This window comes from Rhinopithecus bieti, unplaced genomic scaffold (genome assembly GCF_001698545.2).
Source record: "Rhinopithecus bieti isolate Rb0 unplaced genomic scaffold, ASM169854v2 scaffold_33330, whole genome shotgun sequence".
Taxonomy (NCBI): Eukaryota; Metazoa; Chordata; class Mammalia; order Primates; family Cercopithecidae; genus Rhinopithecus; species Rhinopithecus bieti.
In genome coordinates this window covers 273,086-294,202 of record NW_016814059.1, presented here as the reverse complement: position 1 = coordinate 294,202, position 21,117 = coordinate 273,086, and positions in this window count along the sequence as shown.

Genomic DNA, 21,117 nt, shown 5'->3' with positions numbered 1-21,117 from the left:
AGGCAGCGCATCGGGCGCCTCACACCCGCCACAGCTGTCTTGACCCTGGGCCCGCACTCTATCTAGCAGATGAGGCCAACTTCTAGTCACATCCCGCCCGCACAGGGAGGAGGGCAGCCCCGGGGGGTCCAGGCACCTGGCTCCAAGCCTCGGACTGCAGAGCCAGGAGGCCCGACTTCCAGCCCAGCAGTAGAAGACACACGGCTGCTGGGCCCCTCTAGACCTGGGGCCATGGCACATCTACAGGACAGCTGAGGACTTCCCAGGAACCCAGACTCCAGGATGCTCAAGTTTGGATCTAAGGGGCGAGAAACTTCTGGGTCTCCCGAGGCCTTGCAGGGATGCTGTAGCTGAGGACGGCAAACACTGAAATGCTAACAAATGCAACCTTAAATGTAACCTTTCCTACTTTCAGAAACGGGCGGAGGAAATTGCTTTATTTATGGAGCTAGCATTTGAACAGGCCTGGCACCCTCCCTGGGCCATCACACTCGCTGGAGGTTAGCCTCGTCTTGTAAATACTTAGGATTACAGGTCGCTCTTCTAGAAATCCCCTTAGTGGCCCGAAGCCTTTTTAAAGGGCTGTGTTTGTGAACTGTCTGTGCCACTAGGGCAAAGGGGTGGTTTGGAAAATTTGTTCCAACAAAAGTTAAGGTTGTAGCTTACTCTGGTTCCCCCCAGAGAAACCAACATAGAAAACATAATTTTAAAAGAGGGAATAGAAGAAATGGAGGCAGAAGATTACGCTGGAGTAATTAACACCGTGTCCATGGTGAGAAAGGCCTCCCAGCATTCGATGAAGATCGCTGATACCCAGAAGACACCCCAGTATTACGGGCGCAGTTAGTCTGTCTTTGAACAGTTGATGATGTCTTAGTCATCACAGTATAAAACATCAAGAATGTTCTAACAACAACAACAAAATTCTATCATTGGCTTAAAACACAACACTTGAGTGGGGTGAGCTTCCTATCTCAGACCCAGATGTTTCTAACCAGAGTAAATTCTGAGCTGGGCGCAGTGGCTCACGCCTGTAATCCCAGCACTTTGGGAAACCGAGGCTGGCAGATCATCTGAGGTCGGGAGTTTGAGACCAGCCTGGCCAACACGGTGAAACCCCGTCTGTACTAAAAATACAAAAAATTAGCTGGGCATGGTGCCGCATGCCTATAATCCCAGCTACATGGGAGGCCGAAGCAGGAGAATCACTTGAACCTGGGAGGCAGAGGCTGCAGTAAGCCGAGATCGTGCCATTGCACTCTAGCCTGAGCAACAAGAGTGAAACTCCGTCTCAAAACAAACAAACAAACACCCGAAACAGAGCGGATTCTGTACCAGCAGTGAAAAATAAAGTATCATTCCTTCCTCCACAGGAGTGAGAGGAACTCCTCTGCCCCTGGGGGGATGGGGAGGGGACTCATTACCAGTAGAGTAGGAGGGATGGACTTTAATTTCTACTTTAATTTCAGTGTTTCAGCACACATGGAGACATTGAGATTCAGGACGGTGTCCACACTCACGCCCTGATTCTACATCAGGTTTCTCCTGGCAGATGGCAACCCGCTGGGACCTGAGGCCTGCAGCCTCCCAGCTGCTGTGCTGGCAGGGTGGGGGGCATCCCTTGCAGTGGGTCCCACGGCATAACAGGTGGTCACAGAAACTGTGAATACGTCAAGAGATGGTATATCCCCAGTCTATGAGGAATTAGAGAAAATATCAAAGGAGGGTAACTCCTGAGTAAAGCGGAAATTGAACTCCATGAATTCCTGACCAATGGGTGTGACTTGAGCCCAGGGAAGTTTTAAAATGATTAAACAGGCAGGGCGCGATGGCTCATACCTGTAATCACAGCACTTTGGGAGGCGGAGGCGGGCAGATCATCTGAGGTCAGGAGTTTGAGATCAGCCTGACCAACATGGTGAAACCCCATCTCTACTAAAAATACAAAGTTAGCCGGGTGTGGAGCTGCACACCTGAAATCCCAGCTACTTGGGAGGCTGAGGCACAAGAATTGCTTGAACCCAGGAGATGGAGGTTGCAGTAAGCTGAGATCACGCCACTGCACTCCAGCCTGGGCAATAAGAGCAAAACTCTGTCTCAAAAAGTAAGTAAATAAGATAAAATAGCTAAATAAATCACTCGTGCCTGCCCTGACCCTGCCCGGAGGCACTTCGGCCCTGTCCTTGCATGTTTCTGTGAAGTTTTGTTTTGAAATAATCCTAGATTCGCAGTGCATGGGTTTCCTGTGACTTCTGCAAATCCCCACACACTTCATGCTAGAAGGGCAGCACGGGTGCCCTCCTGTGGCACAGAGGCCAGAGGTCCACGATGGGCCCTGGAGGGCTAAGGGCCAGCCGTGCCTTCATGCTGCAGGCTCCATGGAGGGTCCCTTCCTCGCCTTTTCCAGCTTCCGGAGGCACTTGCAGGCCTGGGCTCGAGGCCCCTTCTCCCTTTTCAGCCTCGGACTGACTCTGCCTCCATGTCCCGAGACTACCCCACTCTGACCCTCCTGCTCGCCTCCTCCCAGAACCCCTGGATTACTTTTTGGCCCTGCAGGTAATCCCAAATGATCCTGGACCTCAGGTTCCTCACGGTGATCACACCTGCAGAGGCCCTGGGGCCGGGCGGGTTCTGTCCACAGGTCTGGGGGAATCAGGATGCGGGTCTCTAGGGCATTATCCTGCCCAGGACACTCGGGCGTGGCAAAGATGGCACAGCCTCCAGGTTCCCCCGTCCCCACTCCCGCATGGTTAGTCTCCCATAACTGAGCCAATACTCTGTCAGAACCAGGAAACTGGCTTTAGTAAAAGGTGCGTGCAGTAGCCCCCACTCCTGCCCCCACTGTCCCTAACCCCTCTAACCACTCCCCTGCCCTGGGGTGAAATTTTCTCATTTTGAGCATGTTGTGTATGTGGAGTCCTATCCCGTGGAGGTGGCAGTTTTGACTCGGCATAATTCCCTTGAGACGCCTGAAGACTTTATACACGGCGCGTTCCTCTTCACCGCGGAGGAACTGTCCACGGTGCGGACAGACCAGTTTGTTTAATCAGTTTGTTAAAGACGTTTTAGCAGGGCTTTCCCCCCTTTGTAGCTATTAAAATAAAACTGCAGTGGTCGGTCGTGGACGGGAATTTGTACATGATGTGCGTAATCACGTGAATTCCCGGGGCTGTGGGATAAATGTCCAGGAGTGCGATTGCCGGGTCTTTTGGGAAGAGGATGCTTAGTTCTTGTGGAAACTGCCACCCTGTGTTCCAGAGGGAGGGGGGCAGGAAAGTGCTGGGCAGAGAAGGGCGGGTCCCTGGCGAGGGCTCCATACCCAGGCCTGTGCCCATGGACCTAGGTGAGGACAGGCACTCCTACCTTCACACCCAAATGTTGCATTTCCCAAGAGCACCCTGGCCTGCCACGCCCCCATCCTGTGCCTATAAAAACCCACAAGACCCTAGCGGGCAGACACACGTGGCTGAACGTGGAAAGGAGCACAGAAACGGAGGAACACACCGGCAGGCCCCGGCAGATGACAGGAGTGGGGAGCGCCTGGAAATGGAGGTTAGCATGCAGCCAGACGCCAGGAACCTGCACCAGGGGCCACGAGCCAGGTTCAGGCTCAGAGGAGCCAGTCTGGGAGGCACAGAATCTCCTCCCTTCAATGCGTGTGAGTGTTGGGGAAGGAGACAGACACCCCATGTAAGGATGAACCATGCGAGCTGCGTTGCTGAGACAAGACAGGGGAGACAGCAGCGCTGGAACATAGCCCACCCAGGACAGGGGAGACAGCAGCGCTGGAACATAGCCCACCCAGGGTTTAGGAAGCTGCTGGAGAAGCTGAGGCCTGGAGAAGCTGAGGCCTGGAAGTAGGGGGTGTGGGGACAGGGCTGGCCTCAGTGTGGCACCCCAGGGTAAGTCTCTAGGGCAGATGGCTCCCTTGGGAAGCAGCAACCAGGCCCTAGAGTCTGGGGGATTGCCTGCCAGGGCAGCCTCAGGGTCCTGTCTCCCAGGGTCTCCTAGCCTAAAGGAACAGATTGTTCCACCCACTGTTGTCACCCCAGCCTGGTGACTGAAAGCAGCCTCATCTCTCTTGGACTCTAATACATCAGGGATGTGGGCAGGGCTCTGTGGGCCTAGTAAAAGAATAAGTGTTTGTATTGAGTTTTGTCATGGCTTGTCATGCCTGAAGAAGTTGCTGGACTCGTTCAGTCCTTAAGGGTGAAGACGGATAATGATGGAAGTAACGGTCGCCATCAGTAGAGTCATATAATTTACATGGCCATTCCATGCACATGGCTTCATTACCCTTGGCCCACCCAGGGAAGCAGGCAGGGAAGGGTCATGTTCGTGTCCACAGGTTCAGGGCACCGTGACTTCCTGGGTTAGTGTGGGTGGGCCCAGGAAGCTGGTGTGGGGCCCTGAGTCGCACACAGCGTGGCCGTGTTCCCATTGCCCAATGCAGCAGATCCCAGGGAGGATGGTCAGCAGTCCTGCTGTCAGCCTCCCAGGCTGAAGACACGCTCCCTGGTGGCTTCACCGCACTCATAGTCCTGCCGCCCGGTCCTCTCCTCGTGTACTTTCCCTTGCACCCTAAGCCACCTTATGAAAACCAATAAAAAGTACTTAGGGTGAAAAATCCGTCTGAACGTGGTTATTAAATCTTGGACCTTGGCAAACATAGCTCAGTTCCTGTTTTACGCCTTTGGATTTCTGCACTCCTGAAGGTTATTTGATGAAATCTAAGAAAATAGTAAGACAAAATTATCCTTTCAGATGTTGAAAGGTTGAATTTACTCATGGAATTAAGTCTTTCAATCCCGCCGTCGCTGTCCACCCCCAGCAGCATCCCAGTTTGTTATTAAGCCAGGTTCAGACTCCTCTCTCCAGGGCGGGGTCTGTGGAGCGCTTTGCAAGAGGTTCCTCTGCAGGGGCTTAGAGAAGCCCCGTGGGGTCACTCTGTCCTGAACAGAAACCACGAGGGCAAGAGAGGGAGAGAGGAAAGAGGTAAAAGACTGCAGAGCCAGGTGTCTGGTGTTCCCTTGAGAAGGGTGCTTCCATGACTTTCTGTTTTAAAGAAGGCACCTAACTCAAGCTTCCTTCAGAATACACCTCAGTCACTGCTTCAGACGAAAACAGATTTAAGCCATACTTGGAGGAGCCTTGACTCCTCGCGCCCGGGTGAGCACCCTGGCTGCTGGCTTGGGTTTGAGCAGGAGGTTTCTGACCCCTTCCATTCCTGCCGGCCGCCTTTTCCAGGTGGCAACCAGAGCAATCTTTGAAAAGCATGAATAAGGGCACTTCCTGCACTGCTCACCGCTCGAGGCAGGCTTCTCATCACCCCTTCCCACCCTAGCTTTCCTGCCCTCAGGTCATCGGGCCTCTGCCTTGCACCTAGGTCTTGGCCAGGGAGCCTTGAAGATCTGAAGTGGCTCCGGTCCACAGAGCCACCTGCTTCCTGCCAGACACTTGAATTCTTCTGGAGGAAATCACCAACATTTTGGCTTCAGGATTCATACAGATTAAGTTTAACTAAACGTGAACATGCAATCAAAATCTCCAAGCATACAAGAAAACAGCACCATGAATGAGAGATGGAAGAAACAAGACAAGAACACAGTATAATCAGATATGCCAATTCTGCAGCTCGATTTTAGAGGTATCTGTAATTATCGGTAATTAATAAAGATTACCTTTCACCATTATTAGCGATTGCTTTAAGGTTTATAGAATGCCTCTTTAACTTCTCCCAGCCTGTCTTTGGTTAAAATTAAGTCACTTACGGAGAGTATGAGCATTTAACAACAGTAACTTCCACCGCTCCCTCCTCGCGTTTCTGCCATTGTGGCCATAACCTTTACTTCTTCAGAAGCTAGAAACCCCACAATACATTGTTCTTATTTTGGATTAAGTGGTTACTTACCTTTTATAATTGTTTTACTTTTAATTTCTAATATAGTAGAGTATACATTTATAGGGTACATAACAATTAAAATTTTCATTTTCTCTTTTTTGCTTTTGTTTGGAGAGGGAGTCTTGCTCTGTCACCCAGGCTGGAGTGCAGTGGCATGATCTCAGCTCACTGCACCTTCCGCCTCCCAGGTTCAAGCAATTCTCCTGTCTCAGCCTCCTGAGTAGTTGGGACTACAGGCGTGCACCACCACGCCTGGCTAATTTTGTATCTTTAGTAGAGATGGGGTTTCATCATGGTGGCCAGGCTGGTTTCGAACTCCTGACCTCAGGTGATCCACCAGCCTCGACCTCCCAAAGTGCTAGGATTACAGACATGAGCCACCATGCCTGGCCATTCAAATTTTAATTTTAATATAGTAGGGTTTATATTTATAGCATACATGAGATATTTTGATACAGGCATATGATGTGTAATAATCACATCAGGGTAAATGGGGTATCTATCACCTTCAAGCATTTATCCTTTCTTTGCGTTACAAACAATCCAGTTATACTCTCTTAGTTATTTTAAAACATACAATAGGTTATTGTTGGCTCCAGTCACACCGTCTCCCACCCCTCTGGAACCACCATTCTACTCTATTTCCATGTCGATTGTTTTAATTTTAGCTCCCACAAATAAAGGAGAACATGAAAAGTTTTGTCTTTCTGTGCCTGGCTTATTTCACTTAACGTACTGACCTCCAGTGCCACCCATGCTGTTGCAAATGACAGGATCTCATTCTTTTTTATGGCTGCAGAGTACTCCGTTGTGTGTGCACCACCATTTCTTCATCCGCTGGTCTGTTGATGGACACCTAGGTTGCTTCCAAACCTTGGCTGCTGTGAAGAGTGCCGCAGTAAATGTGGGAGTGGAGATAGCTTGTTGACACACTGCTTTCCTTTCTCTGGGGTATAGACCTAGCAAGGGGATTGCTGTATGGTCGCTCTATTGTTTAGTTTTTTGAGGAACTTTCAAACTGTTCTCCATAGTGGTACCAATTTCCATTTCCACCAACAGTGTCCAAGGGTTTCCTTTTCTCCACATCCTCACTGGCATTTGTTATTGCCTGTCTTTTGAATAAAAGCCATTTTAACTGGGGTGAGAGGATATAGTAGTTTTGATTTGCATCTCTCTGATGACCAGTGATGTTGAGCACATTTTCAGATGCCTGTTTGCCGTTTGTATGACTTATTTTGAGAAATGTCTACCCAGATCTGTTGCTTGTTTTAAAATCAGCTTATTAGGTGTTTTCCTATAGAGTAGTTTGAGCTCCTTTTATATACTGGTTATTAATTCCTAGTTAGAGGGACAGTTTGCAGATGTTTTCTCCCATTCTGTGGGTTGTCTCTTCTCTTTGTTGATTGTTTCCTTTGCTGTGCAGAAGCTTTTAACTTGACATGATCCCATTTGTTTGTTTTGCTTTGGTTGCCTGTGCCTGCAGGGAATTACTCAAGAAGTCCTTGCTCACTCCAACGTCCTGGGAGTTTCTCCAGTGTTTTCTTTTAGCAGTTTCAAAGTTTGAGGTCTTAGATTTAAGTCTTGAATCCATTTTGATTTGCTTTTGTATATGGTAAGAGATAGAGTTCTAGTATTGTTATTTTGCATATGGATATCCAGTTCCTCCAGCACCATTTATTGAAGAGATTATCTTTTCCCCAAAGTATGTTCTTGGCACCTTTGTCAAAATGAGTTCACTGTAGATGCATGGATTTGTTTCCGGATTCTCTATTCTGTTCCTCTGGTCCATGTGTCATCTGTTTTATGCCAGTACCATGTGGTTTGGGTTACTATAGCTTTGCAGTATAATTTGAAGTCAGGTAGTGTGATGCTTCCAGTTTTGTTCTTTTGCTCAGGATAGCTTTGGCTATTCTGGGTCTTTTGTGTGGTTCTATACAAATTTTAGAATTGTTTCTTCTATTTCTGTGAAGAACTTCATTAGTAGTTTAATAGGGATTGCACTGAATCTGTAAATTGCTTTGGGTAGTATGGACATTTTACCAGTATTTATTCTTCCAATCCATGAACATGGAATAACTTTTCCTTTTTTGTTCCCTTTTCAATTACTTTTATCAATGTTTTATAGTTTTCATTGTAGAGATTTTCACTTCTTTGGTTAATTCCTAGGTGTTTAATTTTATTTGTAGCTATTGTAAATAGCATTGATTTTTTGGTTTCTTTTCAGATTGTTTGCTGTTGGAATATAGAAATACTGCTGATTTTGTACATTGATTTTGTATCCTCCTGTACCAAATTTCAGTTCTAATAGTTTTTTAGTGGTGTCTTAAGTCTTTTCCAGATACAACGTCATATCATCTGCAAACAGGATAATTTGACTCTTCCTTTCCAATTTGGATGCCTTTTATTTCTTTCTCTTATCTGATTTTCTTGCTAGGACTTTTAGTACTATGTTGAATCACAGTGGTGAAAGTGGGCATCCTTGTCATTTTCCAGATCTTAGAGGCAAGGCTTTCAGTTTTCTCATGATGCTACCTGGGTCTGTCATATAGGGCTTTTATTATGTTGAAATATGTTTCTTCCTCTTCCTCTTTCCCTTCCCCTTCCCCTTCCCCTTCCACTTCTCCTCCACCTCCTCCTTCTCCTCCTCCTTCCTTCTTTCTTCTGCCTCCCTTCTCCCTTCTCCTTCTTATTCAATGGGATCTTGTTCTGTTGTCCAGGCTGGAGTACAGTGACATGTTCATGGCTCACTGCAGCTTCGACCTCCCAGGCTCAAGTGATTCTCCCACCTCAGACTCCAGAGTAGCTGGGACTACAGGCATGTGCCATCATGTCTGGCTAATTTTTTTAAAAAGTTTTTTGTAGACCAGGTCTCATTATGTTGCCCAGGCTAGTCTCAAACTCCTGGACTCAAGCAATCATCCCACCTTGGCCTCCCAGAGTGCTGGGATCTCAGGTGTGAGCCACTGTGCCTGGCCTGTATGTTTCTTGTATACTTGGTTTTTGGAGGGTTTTTATAATGAAGGGTGCTAAATTTTATCAGATGCTTTTTCTGCATAAAGTGAAATAATCATATAGTTTTTGTCCTTCATTTTGTTGGGATGATGTATCTCATTGATTGATTTGCATATGTTGAACCATCCTTCCATCCCTGGAATAAATCCCACTTGATCACAATGAATGATCTTTCGAATATGTTGTTTAATTTGGTTTGCTAGTGTTTTGTTGAGGATTTTTGTATCAATATTCATCAGGGATATTGGCCTGTAGTTTTCCTTCTGTTTTTTTGTTTGTTCGTTTTTGATGTGTTGTTGTCTGGTTTTGGAGTCGGGGTAATACTGGCGATGTAGAATGAGTTTGGAAGTATTCCTTCCTCTATTTTTCAGAATCGTTTGAGTAGGATTGGAATTCATTCTTCTTTAAATGATTGGTAAAATCCAGCAGTGAAGCCATTGGGTCCTGGGCTTCTCTTTGCTGGGAGACTTTTCATTATGGCTTTAATCCCATTGTTATTGGTCTGTTCGAGCTTTGGATTTCTTCCTGGTTCAATCTTGGTTTCTTCCTGGTTCAATCTTGGCAGGTTGTATGCATCTAGGAACTTATCTATTTCTTCTAGGCTTTTCAATTTATTAGTGTACAGTTGCTGATAGTAGCCTCTAGTGATCCAGTTGTAATGTCTCTTTTGTCATCTCCGACTTTATTTATTTAGGCCTTTTTTCCTTTTTTCTTGGTCTGGCCAAAGGTTTGTCAATTTTATCTTTTCAAAAAAACCAACTTTTAATTTTGTTGACCTTTTGTATTGTTAGCTTTGTTTCAATTTCATTTATTTCTGCTTTGATCTTTATTATTTCTTTTCTTTTACCAATTTTGGGTTTAGTTTGCTCTTGCTTTTCCAGTTCTTTAAGATGCATCATTAGGTTGTATTTTTAAGTTTTTCTACTTTTTTTTTTTCTTGAGACAGGGTTTCACTCTTGTTACCCAGGCTGGAGTCCAATGGCATGATATCAGCTCACCGCAACCTCCGCCTTCTGGGTTCAAGCAATCATCCTGCCTCAACCTCCCGAGTAGCTGGGATTACAGGCATGTGCCACCATGCCCAGCTAATTTTGTATTTTTGTAGCGATGGGATTTCTCTGTGTTGGTTAGGCTGGTTTCGAACTCCTGACCTCAGGTGATCTGCCTGCCTTGGCCTCCCAAGGCAGGGATTACAGGCATGAGCCACTGCGCCCAGCTTTTCTACTTTTCTTGATGTAGCTGCTTATAGCTATAAACCTCCTTCTTAGTACTGCTTTTGCTGTATACCATGGGTTTTGGGATGTTATGTTTCCATTATCATTTGTTTAAATAAATTTTTCAATTTCCTTTTTAATTTCTTGATTGACTCACTGGTCATTCAGGAGTATATTATTTAATTTTTGTGTGTTTGTATAGTTTTCAAAATTCCTCTTGTTGTTGATTTCTGGTTTTATTCCATTGTGGCCAGAGAAGATGCTTTATATTATTTCAATTTTTTTGAATCTTTTTTTTTTTTTTTTTTTTTGAGACAAGGTCTCATTCTGTCACCAAGGCTGGCATGTGTTGTTGCAATCATGGCTCACAGTAGCCTTGAACTCTTGGGTTCAAGTGATCCTTCCACTTCAGCCTCCTAAGTAGTTGGGACTATAGGCAAACACCACTATGCCTGGCTAATTAAAAAAAAAGAATTGTAGAGACAGGGTCTCACTATTTTGCCCAGGCTGGTCTCAAACTCCTGTACTCAAGTGATCCTCCCAACTCAGCCTCCCGAAGTGCTGGGATTACAAGCATAAGCCATCATGCCTGGCTCAATTTCTTTGAATTTTTAATGGCTTGTTCTGTGGCCTAATATATGGTCTATCATTGGCAATGATCCACGTGCTGAGGAAAAAAATGCGTGTTCTGCAACTACTGGATGAAATGTCCTGTAAATATTAATTAGGTACATTAGGTCTGTATTATAGATTAAGTCCAATTTTTTGGTTGATTTTCTATCTGGATGATCTGTCCAGTGCTAAAAGTGGGGTGTTGAAGTCTCCAGCTATTATTGTATGGGGATCTATCTCTCTCTTTAGCTCTAATAATATTTGCTTTATATATCTGGGTGTCCCAGTGTTGGATGCATATAAATTCATAATTGTTATATCTTTTTGTTTTATTATTATATAATTACTTTGTCTCTTTTTATACTTTTTTTGTCTTGAAAGCTATTTTGTCTCATGTAAGTATAGCTATTCCTGTTCTTCTTTTGGTTTCCATTTGCACAGAATATTTTTCCATCCTTTTCTTTACAGTCTATGTGTACCTTTATAGGTGAAGTGAATTCTTGTAGGCAACAGATCATTGAGTCTTGCTTTTTCATCCATTCAGCCACCCTATGCCTTTTGATTGGAGAGTTTAGTCTATTTACATCCAGCATTATTATTGATAAGTAAGGAATGACTCCTGCTATTTTGTTGTTTTCTGGCTGTTTTGTGGTCCTCTCTTCCTTCTTTCTTTCCTTCCTGTGTTCGTTTTAGTGAAGGTGATTTCTTCTGGTGGTATGATTTAACTTATTGGTTTTTATTTTTGATGTATCTGTTGTATGTTTTTTGATTTGAAGTTACCATGAGACTTACATGTGCCATGAGACTTGCAAAGGTGCCCAGCCAAAAGTTCTCTCTATATATGTATTTTGTTTGTTTGTTTGTTTTTGAGACGGAGTTTCACTCTGTCACTCTGCAGTGCACTGGTGCAATCTTGGCTCACTGCAACCTCTGCCTCCCAGTTCAAGCAATTCTCCTGCCTTAGCCTCCTGAGTACCTGGGATTACAGGCATGTGTCACCTCACCCAGCTAATTCTTGTGTTTTTAGTAGAGATGGGGTTTTGCTATATTGGCCAGGCTGGTCTCGAACTCCTGACCTCAAGCAATCCACCCACCTTGGCCTCCCAAAGTGCTGGGATTACAGGTGTGAGCCACCAAGCCTGGCCTAAAATATATTTTGAAATATACTTTCAGTGGGTAAAAAAAAATTAATTTAGCATTTTTTTCCTTTTGGTTGTAAAAAGTGTTTTTTATATTGTGTTGTTTCCTATAAGAAATCTGTATTGTTTTCATTGTTTCTTGGTCTGTCATTAATCTCTTTTCCTCTGATATTCTCTTTGTTGCTGGTTTTCAGCAATTCGATTGTGATATAACTTTTAGTTTCTTCCTGTTTCTTGTTCTTTGTTTTGTTGAGCTTCTTGGATCTGTGATTTTATGTTTTTCCTCATATTTGAAAAATTTTTGGACATTATTTCTTAAAGTATTTTCCCCCTGCCTCTGGTTCTCCAGGGCCTCTACTTACACATATGTGAGGCCAAGGGAACATCTGCCGAAGCTCACTGATGCCCTTTTCTTTTCATTTCTTTATCTTTTTTTTTTTCCTGCATTTCACTTCACGTAGTTTTTGTTGCTGTGTGTTCAAATCCCTTAATCTTTTCTTCTGCAATGCCTCATCTTCCATTGATCTAATCCAGTGTATTTTTCTTCTCAGACATTACACTTTTTTCTGTAGAAATTTGGCAAGGATCTTTTGCGTCTTCCATGTCTCTGCTTAACATTTTAATCTTTGCTCTAGCTGCTTGAACATGCAGAATAAAGGTTAATAATGGTTTTAATATCCTTTTCTATTAACTCTGTCACGTCTGTCATTCCCGGGTCAGCTCTGGGTGGTTTTTTCCTCATTGCAGGCCTTGTTTCCTCACTTCCTCACCTGCCTGGTAATACGGATGCATGCAGTGTGAGTTTCTTCTTGTTCGGTGATGTATATCACAAAATGTATGTATAACACAAAATGTGTTCCTAAAATACAGTTTAGTTTTCCCGGGAAACAGTTACATTCCTTGGAAAAACTCGATCCTTCTGAATCCTGTGCTTGCGCTCCAGTAAGTGGGACCAGGGCAGGGGTTGATCCATGAGGAAGGTTTTTCTCCACTACTGAGGCCAGACTCTTCTGAATAGCCAGTCAATACCTTGTGAATTGAGCATTTCTAACTCACAAGGTATTGCCCAGAGTACTCAGAAGAGTCATCAGGCCAAGATAATTGACATTTGGGCTGGGCGTGGTGGCTCACGCCTGTAGTCTCATCACTTTGGGAGGCTGAGGTAGCTGGATCAGGATCACTTGAGCCCAGGAGTTTGAGACCAGCCTGGGCAACATGGTGCAACTCTGTCTCTACAAAAAATATAAAAATTAGCCAACTGTGGTGGCAAGTGCCTGTGGTCCCAGCTACTTGGGAGGCTGAGGTGAGAGGATCACCTGTGCCCAGGGAGGTCATAGCTGCAGTGAGCCAAGGTCACACCCCTGTACTCCAGCCTTGGTGACAGTGAGACCCTGTCTCTGAGGCCAGGCTCTACTGAGTACTCCAGTCAATACCTGGTGAATTAGGGTTGGGTGCGGTGGCTCATGCCTGTAATCCCAGCACTTTGGGAGGCTGAGGTGGGTGGATCACTTGAGGCCAGGAGTTTAAGACCAGCCTGGCCAACATGGTGAAACCTTGTCTCTACTAAAAATACAAAAATTAGCCAGGCATGGTGGCATGCACCTGTACTCCCAGCTATTCAGGAGGTTGAGGCAGGAGAATTGCCTGAACCTCAGAGGAAGAGGTTGCAGTGAGTCAAGACTGCACCACTGCACTCCAGCCTGGGCAACAGAGTAAGATCCTGTCTCAAAAACAAACAAAAACAAAACAAAACAAACAACAACAACAAAAAAAACCTGGTGAATTAGAGGCTTATCTACTCTGGCAAATTAGAACTGGCACTATTCCTGTGCGAACACCATTCCTTCTAATCCTGTTGGGTAGTTCTTACTTGTATCTTTTCCTGTAATCCAGTCCTTTTTCTGCTACACATGCTGATCAACCATCAGCCACATACTGCAGGAGGACCGTCCGCCAGTTCCCGAAGCCCAGTCTCCACACAGCTCGCTCCTCCAGGGCTTTCTTGGACCTCAGCCACCTTGGCCTCCCTGGTCTCCAGCTCCATCTCCTCACCCCAGGGAGATGACCAGGTCCAGCCTCAGGTGGGCACCATTGCCTGGACAGTCTTCCCAGGTAAGCGATTGGAGGTTTGCTGCATTTGGCTCCTGCCTTTTGAGGTTCACCTTCCTTGGTCGAGGTTCAGGATCTTTAGGGCTGTGATTTCATACCTTTTGTCTAGTCTGTTGGTGGTGTTGTCATGTCAAATGGGAGGACGAATCCCGTTCCTGTTGCTTTATTTTGTCCAGAAGTGAAAGTTCCTAGAGCAAGGCTGAACAGATCAATGAGCTCATTAATCAGCTCTAAAGGTACGAAACAAAATATGAAAATAGACCGATGAATGTGCAAAGAAACGAGCAACGGATCTGAGCAGAAATTAGTGAAGGAGAAAACAAAATATCAAGAATCAGCAAAGCTAAACATTTATTCTTCTAGGAAAGACTAATAATAATGAAAGTGACAAAAACAAATCATTCAAGAAAAATAAAGATACAAATAACTACGTAGGTGATGCAGGACAGGCAAGCCCCAAAGTGGGGCTCAGCAGGTGAGGGGTCTTGGCTTCGCCCAGGGCAGAACTCAGGGATGAGCCGGTGGCAGTGTTACTGGTGGAGTGTGTCCAGGTTCTTGGTGTTTTGAACAAAGAATTGTACAAAATGCACAAAGCAACGAAAAAAAAGAAAAAGCACAGATTTATTAAAATAAAAGTACACTCCACAGAGTGGGAGTGGGCTCAAGCAACTGGCTCAAGAGCCCAGGTACAGAATTTTGGGGGTTTAAATATCCTCTAGAGGTTTCCCATTGGTTACTTGCTATATGCCCTATGTAATTGAAATACTGGCCCACAATTGGTCAGCTCAGTGTGGAAAGTGACCAATCAGAGGCTGAAGTGAAGTTAAAGTGTTATACTCGTATGCAAATGAAGACTTGGCCCTAGACCAATCTGATTGGTTGCAGGAGGGGACTAATCAGAGGTACTTTCAATTTTTCATCTGCCACTCAGAAAAAAGGGGGAGGGGTTGCAAAGGGAGTAGCCTCAAAGTCCTTTGGTTACTTGAGCTCAGAAAGTTGGAGTTTTCCTTTTGATTTAGTTCTAGCAAGTCAGCGTGAATCAGACTTAGGTTCCCTGCCTCCAGACCCTATTCTCCTGCCTCAGTAGGATGGAAGGAAATAGCTGTATGGAAGCAGCAGGGTTATAGGTCAGGCAGTGTGACAGCCCCAGGACTGCTTCTGTGGGGTAGTGCTCCCCACATGCGGCACACTGAGGGCAGGGCTCCCCACAGGCAGTGTGACAGCCCCAGGGCTGCTCCCATGGGGGAGTGGTCCCCACAGGCGGCGTGCTGAGGGCAGGGCTCCTGAGGGTAGGGCTCCCGAGGTTGGTGTGCCCAGAGCAGAGCTCCCCACAGGCAGTGTGACAGCCCTGGGGCTGCTCGTGCCAGGCAGGGCTCCTCATAAGTGGCCTGCTGAGAGCGGCAGCTCAGGGCAGGTCTGCAGTTAGGTTTGTAACCACTTTTAATTACATGCAGATTAAGCGGCAGTTTATGCAGAAATTTCTAGGGAAGGGGTAGTAACCGTTGGGTTGGGGTCATTGCTATGAGGGGGGTGGTAATGCCCGGGGGTTGCCACAGCAATGGGAAACACTGGCAGGCATGTCTTATGGAAAGCTGCTTCCACCCGGGCCCTGTTTCAGCTGGTCCTCAGTTCCCTGTTTCAGCTAGTCCTCAGTTGGGTCCGGGGTCCAAGTCCCACCTCTAACCTCATAAGAAGTTGTTACGGGATGTACTGTGTCCTCCCCAAAATCTATGTGTTAAAGTCCTAACCCCCAGGACTTCAGAATGTGCCCTTATTTGGAAATAGGATCTTTGCACTTGTGATTAGTTAAGATGGGGTCATTAGGGTGACCCTAAGCCAGTGACTGGTGTCCTTATAAGAAGGATAAATCTGGACACAGAGACAGACGGGCGTCAAGGGAAGATGATGTGAAGACAGAGAGAAGACAGCTGTGTGCAAGCCACGGAGAGGCTGACACAGGGCATCCCTCGCAGCCTCAGAGGGAGCCAGTCCCGCCCACACCTGATCTGGGACCGTGGCCTCCAGAACTGAGTTGGCCAATGTCTGCTATTGAAGCTGGAGCCGCAGTGCTTTGCTGTGGCCGCCCCCACAAGCTCACACAGGGGTGGAGAAGCAGACGTTGCCACAGGTGTCATGTAAATCAAGACAGTGCTATGCCAACGTCATGCCAAGGCAGTTGATATTTGGGCTGGGTGCAGTGGGTGCACACCTGTAGTCCTAGCATTTTGGCCAAGGTGGGTGGTGGATTGCTTGAGCCCAGGAGTTTGAGATGAGCCTGAGCAACACGGCAAGACCCCATTGCTACAAAAAGATAAAAAAATTAGCTGGGCATGGTGGCTCAGGCCTGTAATCCCAGCAATTTGGGGAGCTGAGGCGGACAGACCACTTAAGGTCAGGAGTTTGAGACCAGCCTGGCCAATGTGGTGAAACTGCCTCTACTAAAAGTATGAAAATTAGCCAGGTATGGTAGTGTATGCCTGTAGTCCCAGCTACTCAGGAGGCTGAGGTGTGAGGATCACCTGTGGCCAGAGAGGCTGAGACTGCAGTGAGCTGAGATTGCACCGCTGCACTCCAGCCTGGACGACAGAGTAAGACCTTGTCTCTAAAAAAAAAAAGATAGTTGTCATTTTAGGTCAAACGGACAAATTATTTAAATAAACAAAATATTATAATAAAACTTCAAGGGGAAATAGAAAATCTGCATGGTATTATTATCACAGAATTTACAGAAATTAAAACAGTAGTGAAAAAAAAAATCCCACAAAGGAAACCGCAGACTTAGGCGGTTTCATCAGTTGCATCTACAAGTGCCTGAGGGGATGATTTTAGACAACAGGCGAAGAGGAAATGCTCTCAGCCTCCGTCTGTGGTCACAGCAGCTTCAGTGAGCCAGCCCTGCACGATCGGCTCTGCACAGTGTGATTGGAAGGAACAGGAAGCGGAAAACACAAAGAGGCCACCCAGATGGTCAGTGAGGGCACAAAAAGGTTTTGTGTCCCTGCTAGTCAGCAGGGAAATGCAGGTTTAAACCTCCAAAAGACTCCACTACACACCCACCAGAGTGGCTAAAATTAAAGACAGCAGCGTTGTGTGCTGGAGAAGGGGTGATGCCATGGGGCTCACATGCCACGGTGCCCAGCCAGAGTGCACAGCCCCCTTAGAACATGGGTGACGTGTACTGGAGCTCAGCACACATGCACCACGACAGCCACGTCCCCCCTGGGTCTGTGCCTCAGAGGCAGGCATAGCCACGTGCACGGTTTGATCCATGACGGCCCGGGTTCATGCCACGGAAGAAAGTTACAAATGAGTGCCGCTTGCGACAACACAGATGGACTCCAGACAGAGCCCAGCCCGAGAACCTGGGTACCAGAGCTCCCAGTGTGACTGCTCCAGTGTGGGCCTTGGACCCAGTGACCCTTGGGCGGGGTTCACCTGCATGGTTTCCACCGAGAGGGCCCTGTGGGGCCGGGGTCCGTCTGTAGCCTGACTCGGGTGCTCGGTGCTGGAGTGTGGAAGCATGGAGGGCTTGTTGAGCTGCACAGGGTGTATCTGCTACGACACTGTGTGGAAACTGTACAGTCACAAGTTTTTAAAAAGTGCCTGCCAGCCGGGTGCAGTGACTCATGCCTGTAATCCCAGCACTTTGGGAGGCCGAGGTGGGCAGATCACCTGAGGTCAGGAGTTCAAGACCAGCCTAGCCAACATAGTGAAATCCCGTCTCTACTAAAAATACAAAATGAGCCGGGCGTGGTGGCGGTTTGTAATCCCAGCTACTCGGGAGGTCTCTGAGGCAGGAGAATCGCTTGAACCTGGGAGGCAGAGGTTGCAGTGCCAGCCTGGGTGACAGAGCGAGACTCTGTCTCAAAAAAAAATAATAAAGAGTTCGCCTCTCAGTGCACCAGCTGAGTCCAGCCAGCAGTACAAAAGCCACTGGGACATCACAACTGAAGGTTCAACAAGGGAAATGGCAGGATGAGTGGGAGGTGGGCGTGTCCTGCCAGACATCAGGGTCCAGCCCTAGAACCATGGATGTGACCCCACGCACTGGAGTGGACTCTGCGGCCACCATCACACTTGGGATCTTGGACGGGATATGATGCTGGGTAATCGTCTGGGGCGGATGGAACCACGGAGGGTAGGGGTGAGAAACAGGGATATGACCACGGAGGCAGAGGTCAGGTGAGGCGAAGAAGGGGCCACGAGCCTGGGAATGCAAGGAGCACAGCTCTCGAGGTGGCGAACGCGAGGACCGGAGCACCTGTAGCCTCTGGAGGGCACGGCCTGCCCACACCTCAGCGGCCCCCAGGGAGGTCTGGTCTGGACTTCTGGCCTCCAGAACCACAAGAGAACAAATATGCTGCTTGAAGCATGGAAGCTGCGGGGATTGTGGCCGTGCCTGTGGGACACTGGCTGGGGGACACTCAGGCGGTGGCTTTTCCAGGACCAGCGTCTCTGCAGGGGCTGCTGCTCTGAAAGCACGGTGGGCCACAGGGCGCCATGCCCCCTTGGGTCCTGTACCTGCTTCAGGAAAGGGGTAAACAGTGTGGTATGCCAAGACCACCTCCTGGTTTCCCTCCTCCGCATGGATCACTCCTTGAACACAGCCCCCTTCATCGGGGTTCCATAGCCTCACCTATCGTTGGCTGCACCCCATCCTTCCTCCAGACCCCTGGCCTGCAGGGCTTACCGAGGCTGAGGCCAACAGACTGATCTTGATGCCAAACACCTGAGAGCCATCAAACTGGCTTCTACAGGGCTATGTGTGGCAGGTATTTCACAGGGGTACGAGTTCTCATTTTCCTGGGCTTTCTAATAAACTCTGGTCTAAAGAAAATCCATTCTATAAAATGAGTGGCCAGTGCCAAGGGGGAGAGACAGAAGCTCCTTCTGGACACTGGCTGCTTTGAGCCTGTCCCGCCCAGGTACGGAGCCCACCAGCTGCGATCAGGACACTACAGTTCCACCGTGGGAGACCCCGGGCCCTCGCCATGTGAGTCCAGTTTCACAGATGCTGGCAACAGTTTAGAGGGCTTTGACACATTCTAAAATCAACAGGTACTTAGAACATTTCTCAGTCCCACCTCATGATCAATCATAAGACATGGCCTTGATGTTATGAAGAAATATCAATGAAATCCAAGAGGAAAACAGAACTAATCTCATCGGGATGAAGGATAAACCCTTTAAGCATGTTTCAAGTCACCAGCTGGAGCCTCCGTTGGGCAGTGACGCTTCAGGGTTCCCATGAGATGGGATCGGCATGAGGCTCAGTCCTGGCCTCTCTTGAAACACTGCGCATTTGCAGGAGTGCCGGCCCACAGGGCAGGAAGTCAAGGCTGTCAGAGCAAGTGCTGATCCTGAAGCTGGAAGGACTTGCAAGGCCTCATTCCCCAAACTCCTTTTTTTTTTAAACCTCTGCTTATCTTAAAAAATGGAGAGGCAAGTGCCCTAGCAACCTCTCAGGAGTAACTGACACACGTGACTTGCGGTGTCTTCAAAGGAACAATCTGCAACTTGCTCCTGTTTACACAGATCAAGACTAACAGTCGCCAGCAGCTGGTTTACGCATAATGCCCTTTGCAGGGGAAAGAAAATGGCACTGGAGGGCCGACTACAGAAGCAGACACAGTGCACAGCGGACATCTGCCCCTTTTGGGAGCCCTCCCACGGTGCTTCCTGAAAACTCAGGTTAAGCTGACTCTGCTGTCAGGCTGATGAGGCTCCGTTGCTCAGCACACCAGCCCAAATAGAAGAGCAGGTGCTACGGCAAAAATGAGTTCTTGTAGCGACTATTTTTCATACTGAAACTGAAAAGCGAGAGCAGCAGAGCTGTCCACAGAGCCCCTGACAGTTAGGCCCGGCTTTGGCTGCTGATGCAAGTGCTGGATGACGCTATTTCTGCGGGAGCTGGCCGCAGGCGCCGATCCACCGCGGGATGTGCCCCAAGAGGCAGAAGAAACGCTGGGAACCACACCTGACCTTGCCAGCATCCCCCAGGCAAAGCCAGGCACTTTGGGTTCATCGGTGGAGTTGGGCGATACTCCTTTCCCGTTTGTGTGCTTAGCTGCTGCCAACAGGACGCGAGGTGCAGCCTTACAGAACACAGCCAGTTGTGTGTTTTATAAAGCAAGGCTCCCCTCCCCCAAAGACAAAGAAAACCGCAGGTGTGGAAGGGACACCCTCCACCACACCCCGCCCTAGTAATCTGGCACCGTGGGCAAAGGCACGGCCTGTGTGGGTAAGGTCCATTGTAGACGTTTACAACTTCCTGTTCCCTGATGCCTCAACTTCCCCACAGACCAACACACCTGTGATGGGCAGGGCCGTGACCTCGTGACCCTCACACACCAATGCAGCCCCTCACGCCTCCTGCTGTCTTTCCCCCACCGCTGACTTGCCCAAGGGTCCCGACTATCTGCCCTGCCTGTGGAGCTGCCTCCCCTGTGTGCCCCCCAGGCCCCTTGAGGTGCTGTGCCTTCCATGGGACCTGCACATCTAATAAAGCCCAGCAGTTCACCCGCTCTCCCAGCCACGCTTCCAGACCCCACTTACAACACACGACTAAGTAATGCGGTATAGGCCGTGTATTCGTATTTGTTTTCGTGTGCCAACTCATCTGCTATCTTCGTATTTTAATGGGTAACACTAAAAGATGACAACTTGAAAGCCCAGTGCATTCCTCTCAAACTGAGTGACGTTTACACCTGAATTATAAAAGACTTATCTGATCTGAAAGAAAGCACAGTGTACAGAAACTTCACTGCCAACTGCGGATGGCCTGAGAGCATCTGGATTTGGTTCTCAGCCTGAATGAGCATCCTGGAATGGCGTGTCTCATCCATTGACGTGGAGACACATGGAACAGGCTTGGGGCTCTGAGCAGGGCTCCTGAAGCCCCTCAGCCATGAGGAAGCCAGGCCCACGACAGGGGCACCTGTTCCAGAAACACACGAGGATGAAAGCTGCTATTGGCAAAGGAGACTTAGAGCAAGGAAATGCCCAGGAATAAAAAAAGATTACGTATTTAGAGGCCAGGTGGGGAGGCTCATGCCTGTACTCCCAGCACTTCAAAAGGCTAAGGTGAGTGATCACTTGAGTTCAGGAGTTTGAGACCAGCCTGGCCAAC